At 40.1% G+C, this 12,565-nt stretch overlaps 1 long non-coding RNA gene across 2 annotated transcripts; it reads left to right on the top strand.

Moving 5' to 3' along the window:
* The first annotated feature begins 7,563 nt into the window (after positions 1 to 7,563).
* LOC115302600 lies at positions 7,564 to 12,086 on the top strand. 2 transcript variants are annotated; one of them, XR_003913552.1, is made up of 2 exons: positions 7,564 to 7,594; positions 11,753 to 12,086. It is a non-coding gene; the product is annotated as an uncharacterized LOC115302600 (long non-coding RNA). The 2 variants fall into 2 exon arrangements; XR_003913551.1 differs by lacking the exon at positions 7,564 to 7,594 and adding an exon at positions 11,601 to 11,647.
* The last annotated feature ends 479 nt before the right edge of the window (positions 12,087 to 12,565 follow it).

Below are 12,565 nucleotides of genomic sequence, written 5' to 3'. Positions count from 1 at the left end.
TTCAGAGGTCTGTGTACTTCAATTACATTAGTAACACTTAGGTCCATTTTCGGCAGAGATTAAATGGAGAGCTATGGGGGATAAATCTTACCTGACTTGATTTTTATTTAGTATTACAAAAACGGCATTAGGCATTCTTAAAGGTAAGTGCTTACCTAAATGCACTGCGGATTCATTTGGAAATAAATGTCAATTCCTAGGAGAGTGAGGTGGCTATAATATAAAATCTCTAACGAGGATGCCACGTTGGACTTGAATAAAAGTGATGTGATGTCTGCCGGAGAAAAATAATACAGAAATCTGAAGATGGGGAAGGAAGTTAAAGCTAATAGAGCCCATAATAAAATAGTTCTTAAAAAATAGATTCTTATTTGTGTGCTTTAAAATAAAACATCAGCTTTGCACGGGGTTTGCGTTTTGCTTGCATACTTAGGGAGAGATATTTAGAATGGATAGTTGGTTGAATTATGTTAGAATGCCTCACAAAAAGTTAAATACTTTCCCAAACTCTCTTGGACCACTGATTCTTCCCTGGGCTTCGGCCATTGTCAAAAATGGGTTGTTAAAAGATGATCTGGCTGACAGGTCTGACATAGCTCAATTAATCAAGACTTCACGGGAGAAAGAAAAATAATTCTACCCATACGGCAATGAAAAGTGTCTTCTTACATTCACAGAGTAGAAGTTCCTTATTTTTTCCTGGTGTCTAAAAGGAATGCAGGGCCCCCTAAATAAGTCTTCTGTGTGATGGACAAAGGACTGAAAAACTGTGGAATAAAAGCATTTCTTTGTTTAATTTCTAATTGTTGTCCTTCTCTTATTCAGAAAATGAAGTCACCTTTGTGGTGGCTTCATGAACCGCTGGGTAATCAAAATTATTATGCCGCCACCTGTTGTCTGTTAATTATTCTGAGAAGATACTCATAAATCATAACACCGGACAATAAATCAAACTGTCAGTTCCCAGGTCAAAGGTTACCCATGAAAAGTTATAGGTCACCCACAGGGTGTGAAAGAGCAGGGTTTTAGAGCATCACTCATTGTCAAGCACTGTTGGGAGAAGTGTCACCGGAACAAAGGGAGGACTGAAGTACAGAAGAATTCCAGTCAGGGGCTGGGCTCCGGCTGCCAACATCAGTAAAGTTGAATCTACATTAGACATGGAATGGCCAGCAAGAGTCCCTCCAGGGCTTGGCTCTGACTTGCTGTCCCTTTGGGACCTTGTCACAAACAGTATCCCTTTTGGTAAAGTCTGAAGAGCTGTGGGTTTCAAACATCATCTTCTCTCCTTTTCCTATTCGCTGGAGAACGTGCTAGAGAAGTTGTCATTCTGCTGCATTATTTATCAAGACCATCACAATACGTCAACCTGCTGTTGATTGGAGGATGCTTCAGAATGTCTTACTTCCTAAATTAATTCGGTGTGGAATATGTTTTCCTTGTGGTGTGACAAGAACTTGAACCACATTTAACATTTTCAACTCATTTATTTTCAGTCCCCTGTATTTAAAATAACATTGTTGCTGGAAAACCAGCATGCATTGATGAATATCCTTGATTTAAAACCTGGCCAGGGGTAAATTATTTCCAATGTGGTAGAAGCAACTTGAGGATGAGGCATAATAGAGACATAATGATAAGGCAGCTGAGACACAGAACTAATGTTCCAGTCAGGAGATGTATAGCCTGCTGTTTGAATTAAATTCTGTAAAATGGACGCCATGCCTTCATTAAAAATTTCTCTCTAAAGTATTCATTTTTTCCCCTTTGTGACAATGTGTTATTTTCTGCTCAGGTAACTGTGGCTTTCCTCACTGAGAAGAGTAAGACTACCATCAGGGTGTTAGCTGGGGTCTGATTATTTTTTTTGAAAGGTCACACCGCAGTTTTCTTTCCAACCGTACATCTCAAAACCAACACTCAACAAGATCACACTCCAAAATATAATCCACTCCACCTTCCTCCTTCAATCTGACTTCAATCACTTATCACCCCATTTGTAACTGAGGCAAGGGAGTATCAGAACATAAACAATTAGTCAGGTAGCACTGGAGGTCAAAGCCTGTTCACTGATTCAACCTTAACCACTGATGCAAGTTTACATACATGAGACAAAATACAAGTTCTTTTAGGTTGCTGAAATAAATTATGAGCACTGACTTTCCCAATTTCCTCTCTTGATAGAGTTGAGAGCTTCCTTTCATTTGACACAGGTGCACTGAGGACCTGCTAGGAGTTAGGTGATACATTCAGTCCAGGTTACAGAGCCAGGAGACACAAGCTCCTCAGGGAGTGTAGAGTCCAGCAGATTGGCTCTGACCAGCAGATCTCCTCGGTCATTTCCTTTGGGAAAAGTGTAGGTTGACTGACTTCCTTGGAAGGAAGCAGGCTGTCCTTTGGTACACACACTGCAGATGGGACTCTGTGCCAGGTGTATGTGAAATCAGAGGTTCTGGTCATCCTCTACACAACCATGCTGCATCCCATCATCAGAAAAGAGCAGCCAAGCTCTACTCTGGAAAGTTTGGGTGATGGACCATTAAGTCCCTATAATAGGCTTAACTGAGTCCCTTCAAAATTCATTTGGTGAAGCTCTAATCCCCAGTGCCTCTGAATATGACTATATTTGGAGATAAGGCCTTTACAGAGTTGATTGAGTTAAAATGTGGCTGTTAAGGTGGGCCCTAACTCAACTTGACTGGTGTTATGAGAAGAAATTTGGGCACACAGAGAGAGGCCAAGGATGTGTACATACAGCGGAAAGACCAGGTGAGGACACAGTGAGAAAATGGCCACCTGCAAGCCAAGGGAGGAGGCCTCAGGAGAAATCAACCCCGCCAATACCTTGGTTTGGATTTCCCTTTCTGGAAGCAAATAAATATCTTGTCTTAACCACTGTCTCTGGTACTTGCTATGGCAGTTAAGCAGACCATGAGAAACCCCTACTGATACAGTGAGAAATAGTCCCACGGACAAATATCCAGAGAAGAAAGTTCTGAGGGTGAGGGAGAGTGGTGTTCTATGAGAACACAGGAAAGCTGTATCCCTCAAGGGGAAACTATACTGTGACAGAGGAGCCACACATGTAGAGACAACCAATGTGATGAAAGACTCTGGCCAGGAAAACTGCTGCAGGAGTTGGAGAGACTCCCCACCCCGCCCCACCCCAGTGCAGCTCAGACAAGGGACAATCCACTATCCCAGTGTGGGCAGAGTCTGAGCCTCATTTTTCTCACTGGTCTCAAGCATCCTGCCCTTTCTGTGATTCCTCAAACATGCCAAGCATTGCTTAACCTAGAATCTCCACACATGTTCCTCCCACGCCCTGGCCAACGCTTCTCCAGGAGTGCCCCCAGATTGCTGGCCCACTTCATTCAGACTTCTGCTTGAAGGAGGTGGCTTTCTTGGTCATCCTCCCAAAGATCCTCCTATCATTCTCTGTCTCCATACCTGACTTTATTTTTCTTAATAGTACTTACCAGTCCACAGAATTATATATGTTGTGTAAGAAGGTAATGCCCAAGAATGAAGATCTTGTCATTTTCTTCCCTGCTGCAACCTGGTTGAGGGTTTAAGGCCTGGAAGCCTGAATGAAGACCTCCGGCTGTGCTGTGAGCATTAAGTGAGCTCATGGGCAGGAAGTTCCTATCATGGTCCTTGGCACACAGTGGAGTTCCAGAAACCTTGGGCATCATGGATAAAGATGTCCTACAAGTGGCTTCCATCGGGAGCCATTGGGTTTGTCAATGAACTTGTCCAGGAAACTTTGAATTTTTACATTTGTCAGTGCAATGGCCCCTTGAATTTTTATTCTTTTTATTCTCATATAATTTCAGTTTGACATTTTCTGGTGAAAATATGTAAAGGTAAGGCAGTTAGTGAGTAGCTGTCAACAAAACAAAAATACTGTTCCAGAATCTCTCTGCCCTTTTCATGAAGGCACTGGGGGTCCAAGTACCGCTGTCAGGTTTCCACGAACAATCACATTCACAGGTATACATTCAATCTTTTGATTATGATATGAATCACATGCGTCTGGTTTGTCCCTCCATAAACACCACATCAGTCTTCTCTGAGAAGAGCACTTGCTACACATTCATTGAGAATTTCCACTGGGCCAAATATTGTATGAGAGGCAAATTATGTTCTGTTAGTATTATTATCTTTGTTTTTCAGTGAAGAAATTAACGATGAGAGAGCTTTTCTTGAAATTAATTTCATTGTTCAAGCATGAAAAGATTCCTCTAATGAGGAATGGATACCGGGGAAACTTGGTGATTGGGTGGTCTTGGACAAGTCGTGATGGTCTGGGGGCTCAACTCTGTTGTATGTTCAGTGAGGAGTCTGAACTCGATCAGGGATTGGCAAACAAGGAAGCACATCCCATAAGCTCCCCAATGTTCATTTTTGTTAAGAAAGTTTTATTGGTTTATAGCCATGCTCATTCATTTGCTTTTGTACCAAAACAGTAGAGTTTAGGGATCATGGCAGAGACTACAAAGCCTAAAATATTTATTCTATGGCCATTTATGTCAAAAGTTGGCAGAGTTGTAGACAGATAAACACTAAGATCTTTCATGGTGTTATATTGCTGTATCGTAGAAAGTTGTGCTGTATCGTAGGAAGGTAGTCCTATGCTAATTTTACTGGTCGTACATACAAATGCTGTCTTACAGTTTCCTAGGGCTTTCATTGGTGATAAGTTCGGTAGTTCAGGTGATAGAAGTCTTTCTTCTAGCCAGTATTATTATTTTTGACTGAATAAGAAAATAGCTAATATGCCTGATCATATTAGGAGAAAACATTGTAAGGCACTGAACTCCCTTTATGTTTAAAGAATATCTTTGGTATCTGTTTAAAACTGGCTTGTGAAGTTTCAAATATTTTGAACAGATTTTTTACTTAAGGTGCACCAAAGTAGGAAACACTGAAAATTTGATCCATTTTGATGCAGTTTTTCTCAAAGATAATTTCACATTCAGAATACAATTTAAAAAATACAGTTTGAAACCCTTTGCCTTAATTTGTTATTTCTACTTGCCACTTATTTGGCAGTTGATACATTCCAGTAACAATAATCCTTCATATGGAAAGCTTAGTACCACAGTCACACAAACACTAATGCATGAAGATAATGGGCTTCTATTTCTGAACTTCCTAAGAAAATTCCTGATAATACAGGTCCCACTTACTTTTCTGGTGGCTGTTCTCCTGTGGGCCAAGTGCAGCACACTACCATGGGAGTGGTGCTCAGAGGCCTCTGTGGACTGAGCTACAACAGTGGCCTGAAGGGGTCATTCATAAGTCGTTTTTACTGTCAGTACAGCAGGATGTAATCAGCAGGTCTTGGAGAAGGAAATGCTTGTTTCTTCTTTTTCATCACTTTTTAGCTGTAGTGGAATGGACAGCTTGTATGTGACAAAGCTCCTGTGCCATCCCCAATAAGTCTACCAGTTTATTTGTAGGTTCCCAGTTGTAGTTTTTTATGGTATAAAATAATAATGGTATAAATAATTTCTATTTGATTCAAATGAGTCAAAAATTTATGTGGTAATATTTGGGTAACTACTAGAGGGGAATAAAATAATGTATAATTAATAAGGTAAGAGAGGTGAAATAAGAGAATAATAGTAATGTGATTAATACCCCCCAAAAAAGAGAGAAAAGAAAATAATGAGGTCAAATAGAAAATAAGTAGTATGTTGATAGATATAACTCCAAATATAACAGTGATACATTAAATGTAAATGGATTACAAACTCTAATCAAAAGAGATAAAAACAAAAGGGCACATAAATTCATCTTACAAGAAAAACATATTAAATACAAGAACATAGAAAAGTTGAAACGCAAGGAATGGGTTAAAGATATGCCATATGGACATTAATTTAAAATTTTTATTTTGCTACTACCAGTTCAAGTAGATTCTAAGGTAGGAAGAATTACTAGAAACAAAGAGGAAGTTTTTGTAATGAAAACAGAGCCAAAAAATATAATAATTTAAAATACGTGTATATACAATAAGATAGCTTCAACTGAGTTTCAAACAATCATAGGCTCCTTTATCTCAGACCTGTAGCTTCTCAACCAACACAACTGAAAAGCTTAGTAGCTCTTGTCTATTTGATTACAGACAAAGTTCTCTAACTTGACATATTGATCTGCTTTCTTATTCTTACACTTCCCCTCACACCAATGGTATAAAAATGGAGGCATGGCTTGTCTCAGGAAGATGACAATTATATCCCTGGTGTTCCATAGAATAGCTGGAACACAGAGATGATAAAAAGGCAGGCTGATTTGGGGTTGGTTTTGAAATTGGTTTTAAATTATGTATTGACCACATGCCCCTTTATTGCCCAGACATAGAGACTACTGATCCCATCAGAAAATCCCTTAGTGGCTATATCCCATCACCTGCCATGTCCATGTTACATGTGGCTTCTGTAACCACATCCTCCATCTCATCTCTACTCTGAGTTATTTTAGTCAACTGAGAACTTTTGACATGATGTAAAATTTTTTTTCTTTTTAATCTGCCTTTGTCCCTCAAGCTTTTTAAAACTTTTATCTCTTACTGTTCAGTGTCTAAATACAAATGACTTTTCAATACTGAAAAATCCCTACATTTTTAGGGTCGCTCTATTCTTATTCTTGCTTGCAAACTTGCCAATTCTTTTCTAAGCTCATCTCTTTCTTGTAGAATCTTGCCAAATGTAGCTATTTACCACTAACATGTACAACTAAGGTGTGCCTTCCCATCTCTTCCACTGGAGCGATAAGATCCTTAGGCAAGGAGTCTGTTTTACAGGTATCCATCAATGTACTGTGTATTCTGCTACTGTCTAACATGGATAATCAGTTCACGTTGATTTCCTCATCACCCTTACCTTCCAACATCTGACATAATTCCCTCACCATCTATTAATCAGGCCAGGCTATACTTGTACTGTGTGACAAACAATTTCAAGCTCTCACAGATTTAGAAAGGAAATTTATTTATCACTTAAATGTAGTCCACCGCAGATTAGGCAAAAACCTGTGTGGTAAATCTGAGATACTGGCTTCTTCCATCTTGTGTCTTCCATTAATAAAGGTTTCAATTCTTTACATGAAAGAAAGACACTTAGAAGGTTGTGGGTAGGGAATGTCTTGGCCTCAGCACAAAAGTGACATGTGCCAATGAACCAGATCGATCACATGGCCCATCTCACTATGAAAACAAAGAAAGATGGGGCGCTTGGGTGGCTCAGTCCGTTGAGCACCCAATTTCACCCAGTTTGTAAGTTCGAGCCCCACATCGGGTTCTCTGCTGTCAGCACAGAGCCTGAAGCCTGCTTCAGATTCTGTGTCTCCCACTTTCTCTGCCTTTCCCCCACTCATGCTCTGTCTGTCTCTCTCTCAAAAATAAATAAAAACATTAAAAAAAGAAAAGCAAAGAAAGAAAGAAGCACAGGCCCCATAAGTTCTGGAAGGAAAGAAGAATCAGATACCAGGAACCCTAGTGATATATCTCACAGGTGTGATACTCCTCATTTTACAGATGGGAAAACTGAGACTCAGAAACATGAAGAAGATTTGCCCGAAATTCCAGGTCAGTGACAAAGCCCAAAATCAATCCCGGTATCAGTAAATCTGATATTCTACTACGTGGCATACCTCTCCCAGTTTGGTTTTATCATTTCAAACATTTAAGCATCAGGTTATTGTCCTAGGAAACTCACTTGGAAAATTAAAAGTCAAATAAATGTTTCTCTCTAATACCATAATGGCTCCCCATTGTGTGTGTGTGTGTGTGTGTGTGTGTGTGTGTGTGTGAGTTTTCTAAGTACATGAAGCAATTCTGCTTAGAATACATACATTTTCTCTTTTTTTAATTAAACTTTTGTGTTTATTTATTTTTAAAAAAGGGAGATAGACAATGTGTGAATGGGGAAATGGCAGAGAGGAACAGAAACAAAGAATCCAAAGCAGCCTCCAGGCTCTAAACTGTCAGCACAGAGACCGACACGCGGCTGGAACTCACGAACCGTAAGATCACGACCCAAGCAGAATTTGGAGGCCCGACTGCCTGAGCCACCAAGGCACCCCTAGAATACATACATTTTCAATGACTACTAAAGTCTAAGCATGTGTCTGAGGAGCAAGTGTTCACCTGGTACTTGCTGCTAATGCGTTAACTTGCCCAGGACTGTAGGATCGCCTTGCGGGTAGCATCAGTACATTTTATACTTGGCGGTTAAAGCAAAAGCATTTAGGATGAACCAATGCTTGGAACCAAAATCAGGGCTTAGCTGATGAGGGTAACTGTTGCAAGACATTTGGCCCAGAAGGGGTCATGGTAGGGAATCACTAGGTGTGGAAGTCACGGAGAAGTGGGGAGCTGGTTGAGAAGATGGAGGTTACCAGCTGGGATCATGACAGCAGACTACAAAGAGGTGAGGGTGTTTTAAGACAAGGAAGAACCAAACACATGAGAAACTCACTGCAGTGTTTTGACAGCTAAAACCTGTCCTTTTTGGTGTGTGATCATGTCTGAGAAAATAGTGGTTGCTGCCTAGAAGTTTTCTCTACCTAATATTATTACTTTGAAGCTGTATAAAAAGAACTTGAAGATTTGGATATTTGAATATGTTGTATCTGAAATTCAAGTTAAAAAAAAACAACTCTAACAATAGCAAAAAGGCATAATGCAAAAACCCCAAACTTTTGCCTTGATTCTTATTTTGTAAGTTTTTTCATTGCTTTTTTTCAAAATGCAACTCAAGCTCATTTTAATGATTTAAGTAATATTTCAAAGTAACAAAAAAGTGAAAAAAAATAAAGAAAATTACTCCAAAGCCTGTTTTAGAAATTGCTGTAATTTGATGAATATTATTTCATATATATTTATGTGTCAATGCTCAAATACAACCGCGCAAAGAGAGAAATCATTTTATAAAAATGAGTTCACACTATTTGTACAACATTGTGGTAAAATATTTTACAGAAGAAGAAGAAACTAGAGGGGCGTTTGGGTGGTTCAGTCAGTTAAGCGTCTGACTCCTGATTTTGGTTCAGGTCATGCTCTCATGGTTTGTGAAATTGAGCCTTGCATCAGTCTCTGTTTTTTTTTTTTTTTAATTTTAAATGCTTTTTATTTATTTTTGAGAGACAGTGTGAGCAGGGGAGGGCCAGAGAGAGGGAGATACAGAATCAGAAACAGGATCCAGGCTCTGAGCTAGCTGTCAGCACAGAGCCCGACGCGGGGCTCGAACCCACGAACCGTGAGATCTGACCTGAGCTGAAGCCGGAGGCTTAACAGACTGAGCCACCCAGCCGCCCCCATCAGTCTCTGTTTCGACAGTGGAGAACCAGCTTGGGATTCTCTTTCTTCCCCTCTGTCCCCTTCCCCTCCTCTCTCTCCTTGTCAAAATAAATGATAAATACAACCTAAAAAAGAAGAAACTTGAGAAATTGCTGAACTTTGTATGTCTATATGTATTCCATTTTTTCATTATTTTCTATATGAAATCTCTAAGGAGAGAAATAAAGAAATCATAAAGAGATTTGAAGATATCTTTTGAAAGCATGTTTCAATTTTAGATGAAGGCAATTGACCCCCTGCTTTGAAGAAAAGGAAAAAAAATGTACTGTAACTTTTACTGCAACTTTTTACTAGTTATAGAATTGTCCCTCTATTTTCAGGATGCATACCATTTAGATTTTGTACTGTAGCCATGCTATTCACAGTTATTTAATCTTAATTCTATCTAGGAATGGGTTCAAGTTCGCTTAGGATCGTCAGTTTCATGTTGTGCTTGGCTGGGTTTTATCACTATGTAGGTTCGGTTTGGTGTTATTGAAATCTCATTGGGGCTGCTTCCTTGAGCCTGTACATAACTGCACATGTCCTTATACTCATGGAGCAATTCAGCCTGATATACTTTTTTAAAGGTTAATTTTCCAGGGCCCCTGGGTGGCTCAGTCGGTTGAGCCTCCGGCTTCGGCTCAGGTCAGATCTCACATTTGTGGGTTCGAGCCCTGCGTCAGACTCTGTGCTGACAGCCAGCTCAGAGCCTGGAGCCTGCTTCTAGTTCTGTGTCTCCTTCTCTCTCTGCCCCTCCACCTCTCATGCTCTGTCTCTCTCTGTATCAAAAATAAATAAAACATTAAAAAAAAAAGGTTAATTTTCCTTCCGTCACAGTTTAGGCACTGTTCCACTATCTCTGGGTGTGAGAATGGCTTTGGTCCTTTAATCACAATAATCAGTGCTTTTTCATTTGTTTCTTGGTTTTCGTTGTCAAGTAACTTTTTAAAGAAGTGTTAATGGTGTGCTATTTCTGTAGCTAGTTCACGTGACTGATACGTTTACTTTTAAAAGACAATTATATTTACATTACTTAGTTGAAAGCCAAATTCGTTCTTGGGTGTAAAATATGGGAGCCAAACTTTCCCTTGTTCAAGGCTTTTTGTTGTTCATTTAAGAGACAGAGAGAGTGGGTAGGGGAGAGGCAGAGAAAGAGGGAGAGAGAGAGAATCCCAAGCAGGCTCTGCACCATCAGCACAGAGCCTGATGTGGGGCTCAAACTCATGAACTGTGAGATCATGACCTGAGTCAAAACCAAGAGTCAGACCCTTAACCGACTGATTCACCCAGGCACCCCTCTCCTTCAAGACTTTGTAGAAATTGCTCCATTATCAGCTGGCATCGAGTATATATGCATATAAACACATGTATGTGTACATAGATAATATATGTATATAAATTCACATACATGTATACACATGTTGGGGGATATATGTGTGTAAAATGTATGAAGCCATTCTGATCTTTCTTTTTTTTCCCTTTTGTAAGTGATTTGCTTTCTTTGCCTGGGTGTTTGAATATATCTTTCTTTATCCTTCAAGTTCAATATTTAATCAGGCTCTGTCTCCAAGCTAATTATTTTGTACCATTCAGATAGGTTCACAGAATCTTATTTTATGTCAGGAGTCATACTTTGGTGGCCCAAGGGCTGGTGCGTGACAAGAATTGACAAAGTAAACTGGGTAACTTTAAGAGCGATGGTGTCCATGGGGAACCAGAACATGAATGATCTGTATTGAAACAGCTAGATGAAATTTTTAAAAAGAGAGAATGCATCTTCCCATTTATTATCCTTGGCTTATGACTTTATATAATTTGTATGTTCCATTTTATTGTTTTTGTTTTCCTATGTTGGGGACCATGATCAATCTATGCTAGACAATATTTTTCCCATCTTCCATAATTATCTTCTTTCTTTGTACCTTCTGCTTTCATTGTTTCCTTATATTTTCCATTATGCTCATCATCAGCATTGTCTGTGATGCACAGTTATTTCTTAAATTTATTAATTCACCAATGGTGTGATTTTAGTCTTTGGTGACTTTTGGTTCATAGGTTATTTTTTATTATCTTTTTTTATTATTTAAAATTTGAGCTCTAGTTTGATTGAACATTTTTTTGTCATCTTTCTATTGCATTAAGCAGCAATGGAGACTTGTCCATGGTGCCTTTTGCCAACTTTTTTTTTTTTAATAGATTGGTTTCTTCACTTGTCTGGTAAGTATAATTTTTCTTTTCTTTTTTGTATATAGAAAGCTTGCACGTTTTCCATGGTATTTCTTTTCATCATATTTTTGGGTGAGTCTCTGGCTTTCTGATTGCTCTGATACTCGGTGAATTTCTCCTCAAGTCACACCTAATCTCCTCTGAGTCATGTTTACTTTCTTTTACCGAATTTTCCAGAAACCAACGGTGTTTGGCCTCAGAGGGCGTGACCTTCAGACGCCGGGGCAACAAGAGCCACCTCCCTGCCTCAATATGGCCCCACCGGGAAACTTCCCCAGGAGACCATTCACGGAGCCTTCCCGCCATGAACAAAGGACATGTCCTCATGCTGAACAAGGAATTCATGCAAAAAACTACCCAATATGGACACACCAATACTCCATACTCCCCTGCCCCCAGCCAACCTCATAAAAACACTCCACCCCACCCTGGGGGCGACTTCACTGGCCCGGCTCTGTCCAGACCAGTGAACCTTGCCAAGAGCGCTCCCAATAAAGGCCTTTTACATTTATTTCTGGCCTTGGTTTTTTGCATGGTCTCTGCGGCCTTACAAACAGAAGATGGGGTCACGGAGGTGGGGAGGGTACACCTTTTAACTAAAGCGGAGTCCTGGCTTTACTTTTGGAAAGAGGCTCTGTTTCCCCTTTCAAATTTTCTTGCTTTTCCTGTGCTGGGATGTGCAGGTGGACAGGGCTTCAGTCAGGACCCAGGACCCTCCCTCAGCACAGTGTGGAGCCCCGCGTCTATGGACGTGCCCGAGTTGGTCCTGGCTGTTCCCTTGCTCCCATTCACTCATCCCTTCGATGTCTCCTCTCTGCAGGTAGGTGGAATGGCGGGGAAGGACATGCCCACAGTGCAGAATCTCTTTAATTTTAGCCTAAGTCCAAAATTGCAAAGTCAAAGACCTATTTTGGTAGCATTTCTGAGAGTTAGGTTGGGGTAGGCACCACACCCATCTTGCTCAAACTGCGCTAGAATCTTGTGCTCCTT

This window comes from Suricata suricatta, chromosome 9 (genome assembly GCF_006229205.1).
Source record: "Suricata suricatta isolate VVHF042 chromosome 9, meerkat_22Aug2017_6uvM2_HiC, whole genome shotgun sequence".
Taxonomy (NCBI): domain Eukaryota; kingdom Metazoa; phylum Chordata; class Mammalia; order Carnivora; family Herpestidae; genus Suricata; species Suricata suricatta.
This window is presented reverse-complemented; position numbering and strand designations above follow the sequence as displayed.